This window comes from Macaca thibetana, chromosome 20 (assembly GCF_024542745.1).
Source record: "Macaca thibetana thibetana isolate TM-01 chromosome 20, ASM2454274v1, whole genome shotgun sequence".
NCBI lineage: Eukaryota > Metazoa > Chordata > Mammalia > Primates > Cercopithecidae > Macaca > Macaca thibetana.
In genome coordinates, this window is record NC_065597.1 from 11,975,123 (window position 1) to 11,992,025 (window position 16,903).

General features: G+C 47.3%; 1 protein-coding gene across 1 annotated transcript in view; it reads left to right on the plus strand.

Moving 5' to 3' along the window:
* The window catches only part of CDH1 (cadherin 1), a 103,824-nt gene that overhangs the window by 36,600 nt on the left and 50,321 nt on the right, over positions 1–16,903 (plus strand). The window lies entirely within an intron of this gene.

Sequence of the window (16,903 nt, forward strand, 5' to 3'; positions counted from 1 at the left end):
CAGATCTTATGTATACTTCACTCCATACCCTGTGACGTAGGTCTTCCTGAAAATCACCACACTAAGTCAAATCACCTATTAAAAACACCAGACTTAGGCTGGGCGCGGTGGCTCAAGCCTGTAATCCCAGTATTTTGGGAGGCTGAGGCAGGTGGATTGCTTGTGCCCAGGAGTTTGAGACCAGCCTGGGCAACAGAGTGAGACCCCATCCTAACAAAAAATACAAAAAGTACAAAAAAATTACCTGGTAGTCCCAGCTACCTGGAAGGCTGAGGTGGGAGGATCGCTTGAGCCTGGGAGGTCAATGCTGCAGTGAGCCGTGATTGTGCCATTGGACTCCAGCCTGGACAACAGAGTGAGACCCAGTCTCAAAAAACAAAAACAAAAACCACCAGGCTTATGGGAAAATGGGTTCCGGAGCTCAGCACTCAAGAACTTCATCATAATACATTAGATAAAAAGAATTTTGCTTGTGGAAATGGGTCTCTGAAGGGTTGCGGCTTGTTATTATAAGCGGGGGAAGGAGAATTGTCTGAAATGAGATGGAAGTTGTAACACCAGGTGTGGACGGGTGAGGTGTGTAACACATGAGCTGAGGCAGCTGGAGAAGGTGGGTGTTTTGTGCATTCCTGTGCTTAGCTGGATATAGAGTCTTCTGCATTCACCTAGTGTTGGTTGGAGACAAAACTGCACATGTGAGCAACCTTGACATTGAGTTATGCTCAAGTTATTTTCCCTTTTTTTTTGTTGAGATGGAGTCTCGTTGTGTCACCCAGGCTGGAGTGCAGTGGCACAATCTCAGCTCACTGCAACCTCCGCCTCTTGGGTTCAAGTGATTCTCCTGCCTCAGCCTCCCCAGTAGCTGGGATTACAGGTGTGCACCACCACTCCCAGCTAATTTTTTTGTATTTTTAGTAGAGGCAGGGTTTCACCATGTTGGCCAGGCTGGTGTTGAACTCCTGACCTCAGGTGATCTGCCTGCTCTGGCCTCCCAAAGTGCTGGGATTACAGGTGTGAGCCACCACACCCAGCCTGCTCAAGTTATTTCCTAATACATCGTTTACACTGAAACCCATTTGCATTTTCAAAACAAGAATTATTGAAGAACTGACTGTATTATCTCCAATTTGCAGTGAAGTAAACTGAGGCTCTGAGAGGTAAAGTGACTAGTCCAGGGTCCCGCAGATGGGAGGTGGCAGAGCCAAGATTTAAACTCAGCTCAGCCTGAGCACTTAACCTGTGTGCCACAGGGCTCTTCCTGTTTATATCCATGAGAAACAAGTTATGTGGACAAAGATGGCCAAGAGGAGAGATTGGTGGAGTATGGCCAGTAGCAAGAATCTGCAAGAATAATGTTTTATTTATTTTTAAGACAGGGCCATGTTCTGTCACCTAGGCTAGAGTGCAATGGTACAGTCATAGCTCACTGCCACTCACCTTCCCAGCCTAAAGCGATCTTCCCACCCCAGCCTCCCAAGTAGCTGGCACTACAGGCACACACCACCACATCCGGTTCATTTTAAATTTCTTGTAGAGACAGGGTCTTGCTATGTTGACCAGGCTGGTCTTGAATTCCTGGCCTCAAGCAATCCTCCTGCCTCAGCCTCCTAAAGTGTTGGGATTACAGGCATGAGCCACCGTGAATGGCCAGAAGCACAGTTTTTTTTTTTTTTTTTTTTTTTTTTTTTTTTTTTGAGACGGAGTCTTGCTCTGCCGCCCAGGCTGGAGTGCAGTGGCCAGATCTCGGCTCACTGCAAGCTCTGCCTCCCGGGTTCACGCCATTCTCCTGCCTCAGCCTCCTGAGTAGCTGGGACTACAGGCGCCCGCCACCTCGCCCGGCTAGTTTTTTGTATTTTTTAGTAGAGACGGGGTTTCACCGTGTCAGCCAGGATGGTCTCGATCTCCTGACCTCGTGATCCGCCCGTCTCGGCCTCCCAAAGTGCTGGGATTACAGGCTTGAGCCACCGCGCCCGGCAGAAGCACAGTTTTAAAATGTTTGATGATGGCTGGGCCCGGTGGCTCATGCCTCTAATCCTAGCACTTTGGGAGGCCAAGGTGGGCAGATTACTTGAGCTCAGGAGTTTGAGACCAGCCTGGCCAACATGGTGAAACCCCATCTCTACTAATAATACAAAAATTAGCTGGACGTGGTGGTGGGCGCCTTTAATCTCAGCTGCTCAGGAGGCTGAGATAGGATAATTGCTTGAACCCGGGAGGCAGAGCTTGCAGTGAGCCGAGATTGCACCACTGCATTCCAGCCTGGGCGACACAGCAAGACCCTGTCTCAAATAAATAAGTTTGATGATGACCAGTATAGCCTGGACCCTTTGCATTCAGCGTGGTGCACTCCATCCTGGGTGACAGAGCAATACCCTGTCATAAATAAAATAATTAAATAAGTAAAGTTGGATGACCAGTACAGCCTGGACCCTTTGCAATCAAAGTGGATGCCTGGTGTTCGGTGCTCAAGAAGTGCTGGGGCCCTGGGCAGCAGGTGGAGGGTGGGCACTGGGGAGGCCCCCAGGAGGATCAGAGCAAAGGCTACTCATCAACTGATGGGACTTCTCAATATGTCAACCATTGGTGTGTTTGTGTCAGTCCATACTAGGTGAGTCTCAGCCCTGATTTTATCTGCAGTAAATCCACATGGTGAGTTTGGTTAGTTCTCATTATAGAAGCCCCTCCCCATCCCCAAAACTTTTAATTATGGAAACTTAAATACATAAAAGTTGAGAAATAGTACAATGAAGCCATGCATGGTGGTGCGCACCTGTGGTCCCAGCTACTCAGAAGGCTGAGGTGGGAGGATTGCTTGAGCCTGGGACGTCCAGGGTACAATGAGCTATGATTGCACCACTGCACACCACTGCACTTGCCCTGTAATAGGGCAAGGCCCTGTCTCAAAACAAACAAACAAACAAACAAAAGAACACCCTCATTTTACAATTAACATTGTCATATTTGCCTTCTCCGTGTGTGCCTCTTAAGCGTGTGCGTCCGAGCATGCACTTTATGTTATGAGTCATTTGAAAGTATGCTGCAGGCATATTTCACCCCTAAATACTCTAGTCTGCATCTCCTGAACCACAATGCCATTATCACAGCTAAGAAAATGTATATCATCTAACATCCACTCTGATGGCAGATATCCCCAACCATCCCAAGAATGTCTTGTGTTTATTACAAACGCTCACATGCCAGTCATTTCAAACATCGCCTCCCGAGGTCCTTGTGTACCCAGAAGGGAACATGAGAAGAGAAGGTGGTGTTACTGCCTTTGATATGCCTAAGGCCCCCTTTTTGTTCTCCCACTTTGGAGATAGAATTTGAAGCATAGGTTGGATTCTAGGAGCAGTTACATGTTTCTGTTTTTGTGTTTAAAAGCATGTAAGTTTCATGTAAGCTATATGCATGCACACACCAGCCACACATGGGACTCAAGTTTGTAACTTTTTTTTTTTTTTTTTTTGAAATGGAGTCTTGCTCTATCGCCCAGGCTGGAGTGCAGTGGTGTGATCTCTGCTCACTGCAAGCTCCGCCTCCTGGGTTGATGCCATTCTCCTGCCTCAACCTCCTGAGTAGCTGGGACTACAGGCGCTGGCCACCACGCCCAGCTAATTTTTTATATTTTTAGTGGAGACGGGGTTTCACTATGTTAGCCAGGATGGTCTTGATCTCCTGACCTTGTGATCCACCTGCCTCGGCCTCCCAAAGTGCTGGAATTACAGGCGTGAGCCACCACGCCCGGCCTCAAGTTTGTAATTTAAAAAGACATTTCCTTCCCCTATAATAAAGCATAGCTGGCATTTCTACATCTGAAGCGTCTAAGATAAAGCTGATGGTATCAGCATGTTGCTTTCAAGAGAAACAAAAGGTTATGATTTGATAGGCCCTGAAATTAGACATCAAGGTCAAGACAGTGTAAACTTACGTGTGATCGTTTTCCAAAGCTGTCACTCAGATGTTAAGCAAAATGTCCCCCTTTACATTTCCCCTGTCTTCTACAGGTCTCCCCCATCCACCCCAAAGGAGGAAAGTTAGGAGGGAAGATTGTCAAAAGTCCTCAAATATAACTATTTTAGATTTCTTTTTTTTTTTTTTTTCTTTTGGTGAGACAGAGTCTCACTTTATCACCCAGACTGGAGTGCAATGGTGCAATCTTGGCTTACTGCAACCTCCACCCCCAACCCCTGGGTTCAGGTGACTCCTGTGCCTCAGCCTCCCGAGTAGCTAGCTGGGACTGTAGGCATGCACCACCATGCCTAATTTTTGTATTTTTAGATGGGGTTTCACCATCTTGACCAGGCTGGTCTCAAACTCCTGACCTCAAGTGATCCACCCACCTTCGCCTCCCAAAGTGTTGGAATTACAGGTATGCGCCACCACACCAGGCCTATTTTAGATTTCTTTGAATGTAGTAGAAGGTAACAAGCATAGTTCATATACTTTTACTATTTTTAATAATGACCAATATTTCCTGAGCGTGAATAGTGCATTAAAGTGCTGAGCGGCACGCCTGGTACACAGCAGGAGTCCAATGTTAGCTATATGGACAGTACCTGACATTCAGCGGGTTTGAATCATTCAGACTTGAAACTGCACTATGATATTTTACTTAGTAAAATCCCATTAAAAATATTTTTTTAAATAGTATGTTTTGTAGAGACACGGGTCTCACTATATTGCCCAGGCTGGTCTTGAGTTCCTGGGCTAAAGCAATCCTCCCACCTTGGCTTTCCAAAGTGCTGGGATTATAGGCATGAGTCCCTGCACCTGGCATAAAGTCTCATTTTATATTGCAACTTTTAAAGAATGGGAGTGCACCACATCTACTTTTAAAGGAAAGCTGAGCACATTTTGAGTTATGCGCAGTTTTCAGCAAAACAGCCCATGCATAAAATCCAACAGGCTTGTCAGGTTGGGCTGGTCGTTTTACATTACTTTCTCATGTAGTTCTCACGGCAGTCCTGTTATGTAGAGATTGCCATTTGGCCCATCTTATAGAGAGGAAACTAAGCCTTAGAGAGGGTAAGTGACTTAACCTTAAGTATGTCTGAGTGGTGGAGCTGAAACCTCAATCTTGGTGTGGCTGACTTTACACTTGTTACTTGTAACCACTATGCAGTCCCAAGCTTGTGTTTGTTGCTGTTCCTAATGCAGCATTGGTGCCTCTAAGCCTCATATCATGAACTGGTTCAGAGAGAAAAAGCCACAGTCCCCACTGGGTTCATTTAGTGTGGTGTTCAGGTATGTTGGCATCGTGCTTCCTCCAGTCTTTCTCAAGCCTCGTAGGCAGAAAACCCGTCACGAAAGCATAGTGGTCAAGAGCCATGGGCTCTGGGGCCAGATGGCTTGTGCTCACTCGAATTCCAGGTTCACACCAGTAACTTGTCAGTTATGTGACCTTGGGCAAGTTACTCGACCTCCATATGCCTCAGTTTTCTCATCTGTCAAATGGAGATAATAATAGTACCTAATTCATACTATTATGAACATAAATGACTAATATAAGCGTGGCATGTAGTGTGCTATAGAGCATTAGCTGCTAATATTATCTCCACCACCAAAGGCTTTAGCCAAGACTGCCTTCAAAAGCAGTGTTTGTGGGGTGGTAGTGTTTTAGAAAAGGTAACATTTCCTTTTTTTTCTTTTTTTTTGAAATGAGGTCTGACTCTGTCACCCAGGCTGGAGTGCAGTGGTAGTACAACCACAGCTTATTGCAGCCTCAACCTCCCAGGCTCAAGCCATCCTCCCATCTCAGCCTCCTGAGTGGCTTGACTATAGGTGTGTACCACCACACCTGGCTAATTTTTGTATTTTTAAATTTTTAATTATTATTATTTTTGAGATGGGGGTCTCACTCTGTTGCCCAGGCTGGAGTGCAGTGGCACGGTCTCAGCTCACTGTAACCTTCGCCTCCCAGGTTCAAGCGATTCTCCTGCCTTAGCCTCCCGAGTAGCAGGGACTACAGGTGTGCACCACCATACCCAGCTAATTTTTGTATTTTTAGTAGAGATGGGTTTTGCCATGTTGACCAGGCTGGTCTCAAACTCCTGATGTCAGGTGATCCACCTGCCTCAGCCTTCCAAAGTGCTGGGATTACAGGCATGAGTCACCATGCCCGGCCTGAAATTGTACACTTTATTTATTTTTGAGACAGAGTCTTGCTCCGTCACCCAGACTAGAGTGCAGTGGTGCAATCTTGGCTCACTGCAACCTCCACCTCCTGTGTTCAAGCAATTCTCCTGCCTCAGCCTCCCAAGTAGCTGGGACTACAGGTGCCCACCACCACATCCGGCTAATTTTTGTAATTTTAATAGAGACGGGGTTTCACCGTATTGGCCAGGCTGGTCTCGAATTCCTGACCTTGTGATCCGCCCGCCTTGGCCTCCCAAAATGCCAGGATTACAGGTGTGAGCCACTGCGCCCAGCCAATTGTACACTTTAAATTGGCAAATTTTGTGTTATTTTAATGGTATCTCAATGTTTTTTGAAATGCCAACGGGGAACAAATCATCATTAGTGAAATAGCTCTTGTTCACATTAGTAAGTAGAGCTCCAGGCCTGAGCTTTTAGTAAACAGTTATGAGCCCCACTGATTCCACGTGGTCCTGCCCTCTGAAGCAGAGCCGTGGTTTGCAGCCTTCCCAGAAACAGAAAGGCTTCTGGGAAACCACAGCTCCCTACCTGCTGAAGGAAATGGACACCCAAGATAAGCTGGATATATTGTGTGTGTAATCAAAAGGCAGGCAGGCAGGTTTTCCAGATGAGCCTAAGCTAATGGCTTAAAAGGGTGTTTGAAAGAGAAAGCAGTAGCCTGACTGGTCTGAACTCCTGCCCTGTCAGCAGAAACGGTGCATTCACAACGCTGGTATGCACGGCAAGCCTCTGCCTCCTGATTTAGTTAATAAGAGTTTTCCTGCGGAATTGATTGAGGGGGAGAGAGGTGTTTCTCTTCCTGGCTCCCTTGGTGTGTGCCCGCTCATGTCAGAAGGCAGGAAGTTCTCTGGGAATTCACACCAGAGGTTTTGCTATTATTTAAGCAAATTAAGGCCTTTGGGAACAGCCAGGTGGCCTTTCAGGTTTTGCCAGGGCCAAACAGCCCTATCACCTGCCAAGGTGTTGAGTCAACTTATTTACAGCGCTCAGAGCCAGTTCCTGAGCTGCTGAAATCCCCAAAGGCCTGGTCTAAATGGGCCTGGTCAGACATCCACACCGCCTGCCTCATCAGCACTTTTAGCCTTCCACCTGCTGTGCGGGCTTGACTGAGATGCCCCAGTGGCTTCTCCTGGGAACAAACCGCTCCCATCTGTAAGCTGCCGCCTTCCTTGGGTAACTTTGCCTCTCTCTGACTCTTTACTCCCTGCACAGAGGGTCAAGGAGGCACATCATCCAGGGAGGCAGGGCTAGGTGGAAGTTAAGGTGATGGGCTTTGGGGTCCGGCAGGCCTGAGTTCAATTCCCAGCTCTGCTGTGTGCTATTGTAGCTGTGTGGTTTGAACAAATCCCTTACCACTGAGTATTGCTTTATTCACCTGTGAAATGGGAGTAACACAGTACCCACCTTCCAGGTCGTTGTGAAGATTGACTGCAATTCTGCCTGGTGCTTCTGATAGGGTCATTAACTGAGGGGTTGGCCGGGCGCGGTGGCTCACACCTGTAATCCCAGCACTTTGGGAGTCCGAGGCAGGTGGATCACGAGGTCAAGAGATCGAGACCATCCTGGCCAATATGGTAAAACCTCGTCTCTACTAAAAATACAAAAATTAGTTGGGCGTGTTGGCGCGTGCCTATAGTCCCAGCTGCTCGGGAGGCTGAGGAGACTTGCTTGAACCCGGGAGGTGGAGGTTGCATTGAGCCAAGATCGCGCCACTGCACTCCAGCCTGGCGACAGATGAGTGCTGGGGGTGTTGGAGGGAGGCTGGAGAATGAAAGGGAGGCAACTGAGGCCACAATGTCTGGCTGTTTCGAATCCCCCCACCACCAACTCAAACCCTCTGATCTGCAGATAAAGAACTCCAAGACAGTTCTTACTTCTCCCAGAATAAAAGCCCAGCTCTCTCCAGTGAGGCTCCAGCTACATCGGACTTTGTCACTGACTGCCCTTGTGTCACTCGCTGTATTCAACCACCACCCTGGACTGGTTCCCAACCAAGTTGTGTTTGCTTTTCCCTCTGCCTGGGATGTCCTTCCACCAGGGACCATGTGACTCCCTCCCTCCTTCCTTCCCTCCCTTCCAGCGAGTCTCAGGTCTCAGCTAAAACTGCCTTTGCTCTAAGTCACCTTCATTGCCTTTGACATGGCACCCCACTGCCTCCAGCACTCCCTCCTTATTCTTCCTCCCTGTTTATTTTATTATTATTTATTTATTTATTTTGAGACAGAGTCTCCCTTTGTCACTCAGGCTGGAGTGCAATGGCATGATCTTGGCTCACTGCAACCTCTGCCTCCTGGTTTCAAGTGATTCTCCTGCCTCAGCCTCCCAAGTAGCTGGGATTACAGGTGTGTGCCACCACACCTGGCTAATTTTTGTATTTTTAGTAGAGACGGGGTTTCACCATGTTGGCCAGGCTGATCTTGAACTCCTGATTTCAAGTGATCTACCCATCTCGACCTCAAAGTGCTGGGATTACAGGCGTGAGCCACCATGCCCAGCCCCTGTTTTATTGTTTTCTCTACAGCGTTTACTACCTTATTGTATGTTTTTGGCCAAGGGACCTTGGAGTCAACCCCAGGAGAACAATGCTGAAGAATCAGGAGCGGCTCTCCCATAACTGCACACATCTTCTAAAGCTGGCTAGGACTGCACCTCATTCTCATGATTTCATGCCCACGGTTACCTACAGGGTGTTACCTGAGCAGAGCAAGTGACATGAGGGTAGTTGGTGACAAAGTCAGAAGTAGCTGAGGCCTCACTGTAGAGAGCTGGGCTTTCATTCTGGGAGAAGCGAGTCTCTGGAGGACTCTGCATAGAGCAGTGGCTTATCATGGCCTGACCGAGGTTGTAGCAAGCTCACTGGGGCTATTGTGTAGACAAGAGGCCGTAGCAACCTGGGCCAGAATTGGGAAGATTAAGGAGGCTACTGCAGTGGTCCAGGCGTCCAGAGATGAAACAGAGATGAATTGGGTCTGTGGGAAAAGAAGTGTCGGCTGACAAACTGTTCTGTCTCTGTGTTCTCCTCTCCCGGCCCCTCTTTGCCCACCCTGTCCCCACTCCTCAGTTGTGCTTTGTATTTTATCATTCACAGCACTCAAAGCACTCACGCAGGAGGCCTGACATTATTTATCTGGTTTGAGTTGGGGGTGGGGGTATTGGAAACAATTAGACATTGTGGCCTCAGTTGCCTCCCCTTCATTCTCCAACCTCCCCCACACACCCACAGCACTCATTTTAACCCCTCAGTATGTCTTTTCATTTTTCCTTCTTTCTTTTTTAGAGTTAGGGTCTCACTCTGTCATCCAGGCTGGAGTGCAACGGTGTGATCACGGCTCATTGCAGCCTTGACCTCCTGGGCCCAACCAATTAACCCCACCTCAGCCTGCCCAGTAATTGGGACTACAGGAGCATGCCACCACACCTGGCTAATTTTTTCTCTTTTTAGAGATGTGGTCTTGCCATGTTGCCCAGGTTGGTGTCGAACTCCTGAGCTCAAGCGATCCACCCCGCCTTGGCCTCCCAAAGTGTGGGGATTACAGGCATGCACCGCCATGCCCGGCCAATTTTTAAATTTTTTGTAGCGACAGGGGTCTCAGTATGTTGCCCAGTCTGGTCTCAAACTCCTGGACTCAAGTGATCCTCCTGCCTCAGCCTCCCAAAGTGCTGGGATTACAGGCCTGAGCAATCATGCCCAGTCCCCTCTGGATGTCTTTAATCCAGAGATCCCCTTTGGGATCTGAGATGCTTTGAGAGACTGTTGAAGGCCACGGAGCCTCCCACAGGTACCCATATCTTAACCCACAGTTCCAGGGGGCCCACATCTTCCTTGACGCCCTCACTAGCCCAAACCTTGGCTCAAGTCCTAGGTGCTCACTGCTAAAGCCTCAAGGAGGGGTCAGAAAAGCAGAACAGCAGCCCAAGACACTCCTTTCATGGCCACAGAGATGTTTCCAGATGGCCTGAGAAGGGAGTGGTTGGGGTGGGCAGCTGTTGTTCCCCATAGTATCAAACCTTTGATCAAGAGGGGTGGAGAAGGATTGACTTTCTCAAGTTCAGGACTTCCTTCTGGCTCCACAGGCACCCCCTACAGGCAAAGGACCACCACACCCAAAGGCAGGAGTGGCCAATCCTGAGGGCGTGGACGGGGGCTGCAGGGAGGCAGTTCACGCCCTCAGGATTTGACTCTACAGGGAAGGCCCCGGGGATGTTGCCCTGTCCAGGAAGCTGCACATCTACCTTGGGGGCACTAACTGTCCTTAGGGTGACCTCAGAGGCAGTTGCAGAAGTTTCCAGTTCTGCAGAAGCCATCTGTGGCAGAACGGGAGCAGCAGCTTACCACTTACAAACTCTTCAAATGTTCCCATCAACTGTGACAGGTGGGGGCCACCCTGTAGTTGAAGAGGAAACTAAGACTGAAGCGTTACTGAACTTTCCTGGAGTTAACACAGCTAGTCAGAGGCACAGTTCGCTTTAAAGTCCTCATCTATCTAGACTCCAGGCCTAAGCACTGACCGTTAGTGCTCTATGAAGCAGCACCTGGTGAAGCCACTTGTGCTTTGAGAGGGGCGTTCAGAAGGCTGCAGCCTAGTTCTGTGTAGGGTCAGATTATCTTGTTTTTCTTCTCTCCGCTGGCCCACGTCTTACCCTCTGGTGCCATTGTGACCGATCCTTCGCAAAGGAGTCAGCACTAGAAATGTTGACAATGAGTCCGTTTCCTGCCGCTCACCCCACACAGGGCTCCTTCCCATCCCTGCCCCTCTGCCTCTGGACCAGCTCCATGGGTCAGTGTTCCTCTTAGAGCATGACTCTTGGAAAGAAAAACAGCACTTACCATTGAGATCATTAGATTGCAACCCTGAGAATGTACTTATCAAACCACAAATAGAATCAGAGAAGGACTATATGGTCTCCCATATCCTGAGTGTCTCGTTTCTGAAAATGCAACTGAAATCTGGTTTTGGAAGCCACATCACATGTTACCCTTTGAGATTATGGTCAACTGAACACCCATCCCTCCTTTGGTTCAACCCTCTCATTAAAGAAAAGAAAAAGGGCCAGGAATGGTGGCTCACTCTTGTAATCCTAGCACTTTGGGAGGCTGAGGCAGGCAGATATCCTGAGCTCAGGAGTTTGAGACCAGCCTGGGTAACATGGCGAAACCCCGTCTCTACTAAAAATACAAAAATTAGCTGGGTGTGGTGGCTCATGCCTGTAATCCCAGCTACTTGGGAGGCTGAGGCACGAGAATCGCTTGAACCCAGGAGGTGGAGGTTGCAGTGAGCTGAGATTGCGCCACTGCACTCCAGCCTGGGTGACAGAGTGTCTCAAAAAAAGAAAAGAAAAGCGTTTGTATATGTGAACATGGAAAGACAAACACAAGCCAATTTAAATGGTACCTAAGAGCCTAAAAGCTCCGCCTGTCAGCAGTTCATCTGAGACAAGCACTGTTGCTGATTTCTTATTTCCTTCTGAAGATATTCTTTTTTTTTTGTTTTTTGTTTTTTGTTTTGAGATGGAGTCTCGCTCTGTCGCCCAGGCTGGAGTGCAGTGGCGCGATCTCAGCTCACTGCAAGCTCCGCCTCCCGGGTTTACGCCATTCTCCTGCCTCAGCCTCCCGAGTAGCTGGGACTACAGGTGCCCACCACCTCGCCCGGCTAGTTTTTTGTATTTTTTAGTAGAGATGGGGTTTCACCGTGTTAGCCAGGATGGTCTCGATCTTCTGACCTCGTGATCCGCTCGTCTCGGCCTCCTAAAGTGCCAGGATTACAGGCTTGAGCCACTGCGCCCGGCCTCCTTCTGAAGATATTCTAAGCCTATTCCCTATCCCATTTAGCTTTGTGCTCTTTAAAGACAGATTCTTCCCATGTTATTACATATACACTTAACTTGATTCTTTTTTAAACAGCTCCCTCATTCATTTTATTTATTTATTTTGAGACAGAGTCTCGCTCTGTCATCCAGGCTGGAGTGCAGTGGCATGATCTGGACTCACTGCAACCCCCACCTCTCGGGTTCAAGCAATTCTCATGCCTCAGCCTCCCTTGTAGCTGGGACTACAGGCACCCACCACCATGCCTGGCTAACTTTTGTATTTTTAGTAGAGATGGGGTTTCACCATGTTGGCCAGGCTGGTCTTGAACTCCTGACCTCAAGCGATCTGCCCAACCGGGCCTCCCAAATTGCTGGGATTTAGGCGTGAGCCACCGTGCCTGGTCCCTCACGGTTTTTAATTTTTGCATCATTTTCCATTGAGTGGATGCCCATCATTGATTTACCCAGCCCTCTGTCAATGATGTGTCTATCTTTTGCCACCGTAAACAAGCTGGTAGTGGCCCTCTGTATATCTGCCCTCATGCAATGTGTGAGTCCCTCTGTGAGATGAAGTCCTAAAATTGGGCTTTGCTGAAAGAAAGGATTTATGCATGTAAAATCTATAAACATGATCAGAATGTTCTCTTAAAAAGCCATACTGGTTCCTGCTTGCCATGATGTCCAAAGTCTTTGAGCCCCACATCTTTGCTGGTACAGTTCTACCTCTGTGCATTACAGATGATAAAACGAACCCGGAAAAAATGCAAGGGGCTTGCCTGAAACTCTCCAGAGAGAAGCTGGTCATCTGACTCTGGTCAACTGGCATCCAGCATTTTTTTTGCTAGACCAGCTGACCATCATCCGCCGGCAGTACCCCCTTCCCTCTCCCATCATGTGTGGGTCATCCTCCTTTCCACCACTCACACGGACTCCTCCCTCTGGTCTCCTGCATCCTGCATTGCTAAGATTCTCAGAGGGGTGCCAGTCCTCTGGGAGTGGTTGCAAAGAGCCTTCTGACTGGTCGACAACTTACTTCCTAAGTCCTCTGAGTGTTTGTAAAAATACAACGTTTCCTCCTGTGGAGTAAATTGTAAGCAGTTCACACGTGATCCCCTACTTTTTTTTTTCTTGATCCTTTGCATGTGTGTGGTTTTTTTAAAACTTTTTTATTATTTCAATAGGTTTTTGGGGAGCAGGTGGTGTTGGTTACGTGAATAAGTTCTTTAGTGGTGATTTCTGAGATTTTGGTGCACCCATCATCGGAGCAGTGTACACTGTACCTGTGTACACTGTGTAGTCTTTTATCCCTCACGCCCTTCCCACCCTTTCCCCTAAAATCCGCAGAGTCCATTGTATCATTTTTATGCCTTTGCATCCTCATAGCTTAGCTCCCACTTATGAGTGAGAACATACAATGTTTGGTTTTCCATTCCTGAGTTACTTCACTTAGAATACTAACCTCCAATTCCATTCTTTTTTTTTTTTTTTTTTTTTTTTTTTTAAACAGCTTCAGTTCCTAGGTCCAGTGTTTCCTGTCTCTAATCCCAGTGACTCAGGAGGGTGAGGCGGGAGGGGGCCGCTCCTACCCTCCTGTTCGGTCATTGTAGCAGATGACTTTCACCCTCATGCCTGTTGCACTGTGATTACAAGAAGGAATTATTTTTAACTTTATGAATAGGTCATATGTTCACATGGGCACCATTGAAAAAAATCAAATAATCTAAAAAGTATACAATGAAAAGTTCTGCTCCCACCCTGTCCCCCTTTGGTCTAATAACGTGCCTCCCCCATACCTAAAATCTCACTTGTTAGTGTCTTTTAAAGTTCTGTATATAACTATAAACAAATATGAACATATATTCTTTGAGACAGAGTCGTGTTCTTTTTTTTTTTTTTGAGATGGAGTCTCGCTCTGTCGCCCAGGCTGGAGTACAGTGGCGCGATCTTGTCTCAGTGCAACCTCTGCCTCCCAGGATCAAGCGATTCTCCTGCCTCAGCCTCCCAAGAAGCTGAGACTACAGGCACACACTACCATGCCCAGCTAAGTTTTGTATTTTTAGTAGAAACGGGGTTTTACCATGTTGGCCAGGCTGGTCTCCAACTCCTGACCTCAAGTGATCCACCCACCCCAGCTTCCCAAAGTACTAGGATTATAGATGTAAGCTACCATGCCTGATCAAGACAGAGTCTTGTTCTGTGGCCCAGGCTGGAATGCAGTTGTGCAGTCATGGCTCACTGCAGACTCAAACTCCTGGGTTCAAGTGATCCTCCTGCCCCAGCCTCCCAAAATGCTGGCATTACAGGCATAAACTTATTTCTTATTCCCTTCTTTTTAGTTACACAAAAGATAGTGCTGCTTTGCACTTGGTTTTATCAGCAAACAATCAGCAAATAATAATAATAAAAAGGTCACATGCATCTGCAAGTGCATGTGACCTGGAGACTTGAAGATCATTGCCCTAGAGAGCATAAAGAGCTTTTTTTTTTTTTTTTTTTTAATAGGTTCATAGTATTTCATTGCAAGGAAATTCCATAATTTAATCCTCTATTGATGGCTATTTGGGCTGTTGCCCATGTTTTGCTAGCACAAACAATGCCTTAGTGAATAACCTTTTACATACGTCATTTTTGTGTGCGAGCTTTCCAGTTTCACATTGGAAAATGGGAACAGGCCAGGTAAATGGCCCATGGAGCCTTTCTGCAAGAGCAGCAACCAGGAAAATAAAAGGCTGGAGAACCACTGCTGGAACAGGTGCCCCATCTCCTTGTGGTAGCAACAGTACCACAGCATCTTGTGAGTGACCTGTGACTGTCCTCCAGCATATGCCACAGTCGGATTCTGGTACCTGTGGGTCACTCTTCTTCATGCTCTTTTCTTTTCTTATTATTTTTGCCTACTTGGAATTCTTTTTTTTTTTAATTTAAGACAGTCTTGCTCTGTTGCCCAGGCTGGAGCGCAGTGGTGCGATATCGGCTCACTGCAACCTCCGCATCCTGGGTTCAAGAGATTCTCCTGCCTCAGCCTCCCGAGTAGCTGAGATTACAGGCGCCCACCACCATGCCCGGCATTTTTGCTTTTTTAGTAGAGACGGAGTTTCACCATGATGACCAGGCTGGTCTTGAACCCCTGACCTCTGGTGATCCATGTGCCTTGGCCTCCCAAAGTGCTGGGATTACAGGGGTGAGCCACTGTGCCTGACCCTACTTGGAATTCTTGAAGTGAGCACCCCAGTCTGAGATCTTTCTGCTGTCTTTTTTTCTTTTTCTTTTTCTTTTTTTTTTTTTTTTTTTTTTTTTTTTTTTTGGTATTCAGAAGGCTGCAGCATGGGTTGTAGGCTCCATTTCTCAGGAGACTGAGCAAAGGCACACATATAGTCTGAGCAGTTACCTTTCCAGGCAGTCAGAGTAGATTCAGCAAATGCTCTTGGAAGCAGCTGCCTTTCCCATCAATGCTTATTTGTTCTTGATATTGAAAAATGATGCTAGCATCCATTAAAAGAGAAGAGGCACCCTCTTGTGAGCTCTATTGGACAAGTGAGCACTTGTTGTACAGTCATCTGCAAGTGCATGTGACCTGGAGACTGTGGGAAATGCCTCACTTCGCAGCGTTGGCTTCCAGCTCTTCTCTTGCGCTGTTTGAGTTTTGTTCCAAAGGTCAGAGGCAGAGGGTCCAAGCTTTTCCAGCACAGCCCACATCTGAAAGTAGTGCAAGCCTCATATTCATTCTTTGTAGAAGGTTTCCAGATCTTGTTCTTGAGTTATTGAATGATTCAAAGGTTCTGAATTCCACAACGGCTTCCTGTGTTTTCGCAGCCAGATTCAGCACATTTTGGGGTCGGCCAGTGCTTAGAAAATGTGGCCCTACATTGATGCGTGTTTATATCTGGGTTGTGTTTTTTATAGAGAAAAGTCTGTGGTTACTTTTACCCATCCCATATTGCTGTTAACTACCTCTGGAATTTCTCTCCCTCCACAAGCCTAGTACTGAAGAACAGAAGTTTTGGTGCTGGCTGGTTCTGGGGCGCATGTTCCTTCAGAGGCTGACCTGCTTTGTGACCTTAACAAGGCCCTGACCTTGAGCAAATGACTTAAACCTTTCGCCTCCGTTGCTCATCAGCATTAAGGGGGTTAAAAACCCTACCTGCCTCACAGCAACATAGGAGTCAATGTAAAGTGCACAGTTCCCACACGTAATGACTGTCATCGTGAATATTTACTCTCAAAAAGATTTTTTGCTTTTAGTTTTTGGTTGTTGATTTTTTTTTTAATAGAGATGGGATCCTACTAGGTTGCCCAGGCTGGTCTCAAACTCCTGGCCTCAAGTGATCCTCCCACCTCAGCCTCCCAAAGTGCTGGGATTATAGGCGTGAACCACTATGCCCAGCCTATAACTATTGTTTATTTATTTATTTTTTTGGAGACAGAGTCTTGCTTTGTCGTCCAGGCTGGAGTGCAATGGTGCAATCTCAGCTCACTGCAATCTCTGCCTCCTGGGTTCAAGCAATTCTCCTGCCTCAGCATCCTGAATAACTGGGATTATAGGCATGTGCCACCATGCCCGGCTAATTTTTTGTATTTTTAGTAGAGACGAGGTTTCACCATGTTGGCCAGGCCTGTCTTAAACTCCTGGCCTCAAGTGATTCGCCCGCCTTGGCCTCCCAAAGTGCTGGGATTATAGGTGTGAGCCACTACACTCAGCCTACTGTTAATTAATAATTGTTTATGGCTTCTCTTCTCTGCACTTTTTCATAACCTTGGCATTTTTGGGTGCCTGGATTGTTTCATTTTTGAACCATAGGACTTTGACTCATGGAGTATTCCCCAAGAGACCCTAATAGCTATATATTTCTTACTGGTTCATTGAGATTTAATTTACATATCACACAATTTACCCACTGTAAGTGTACAGTTAGATAATTTTTATAAATATACACAG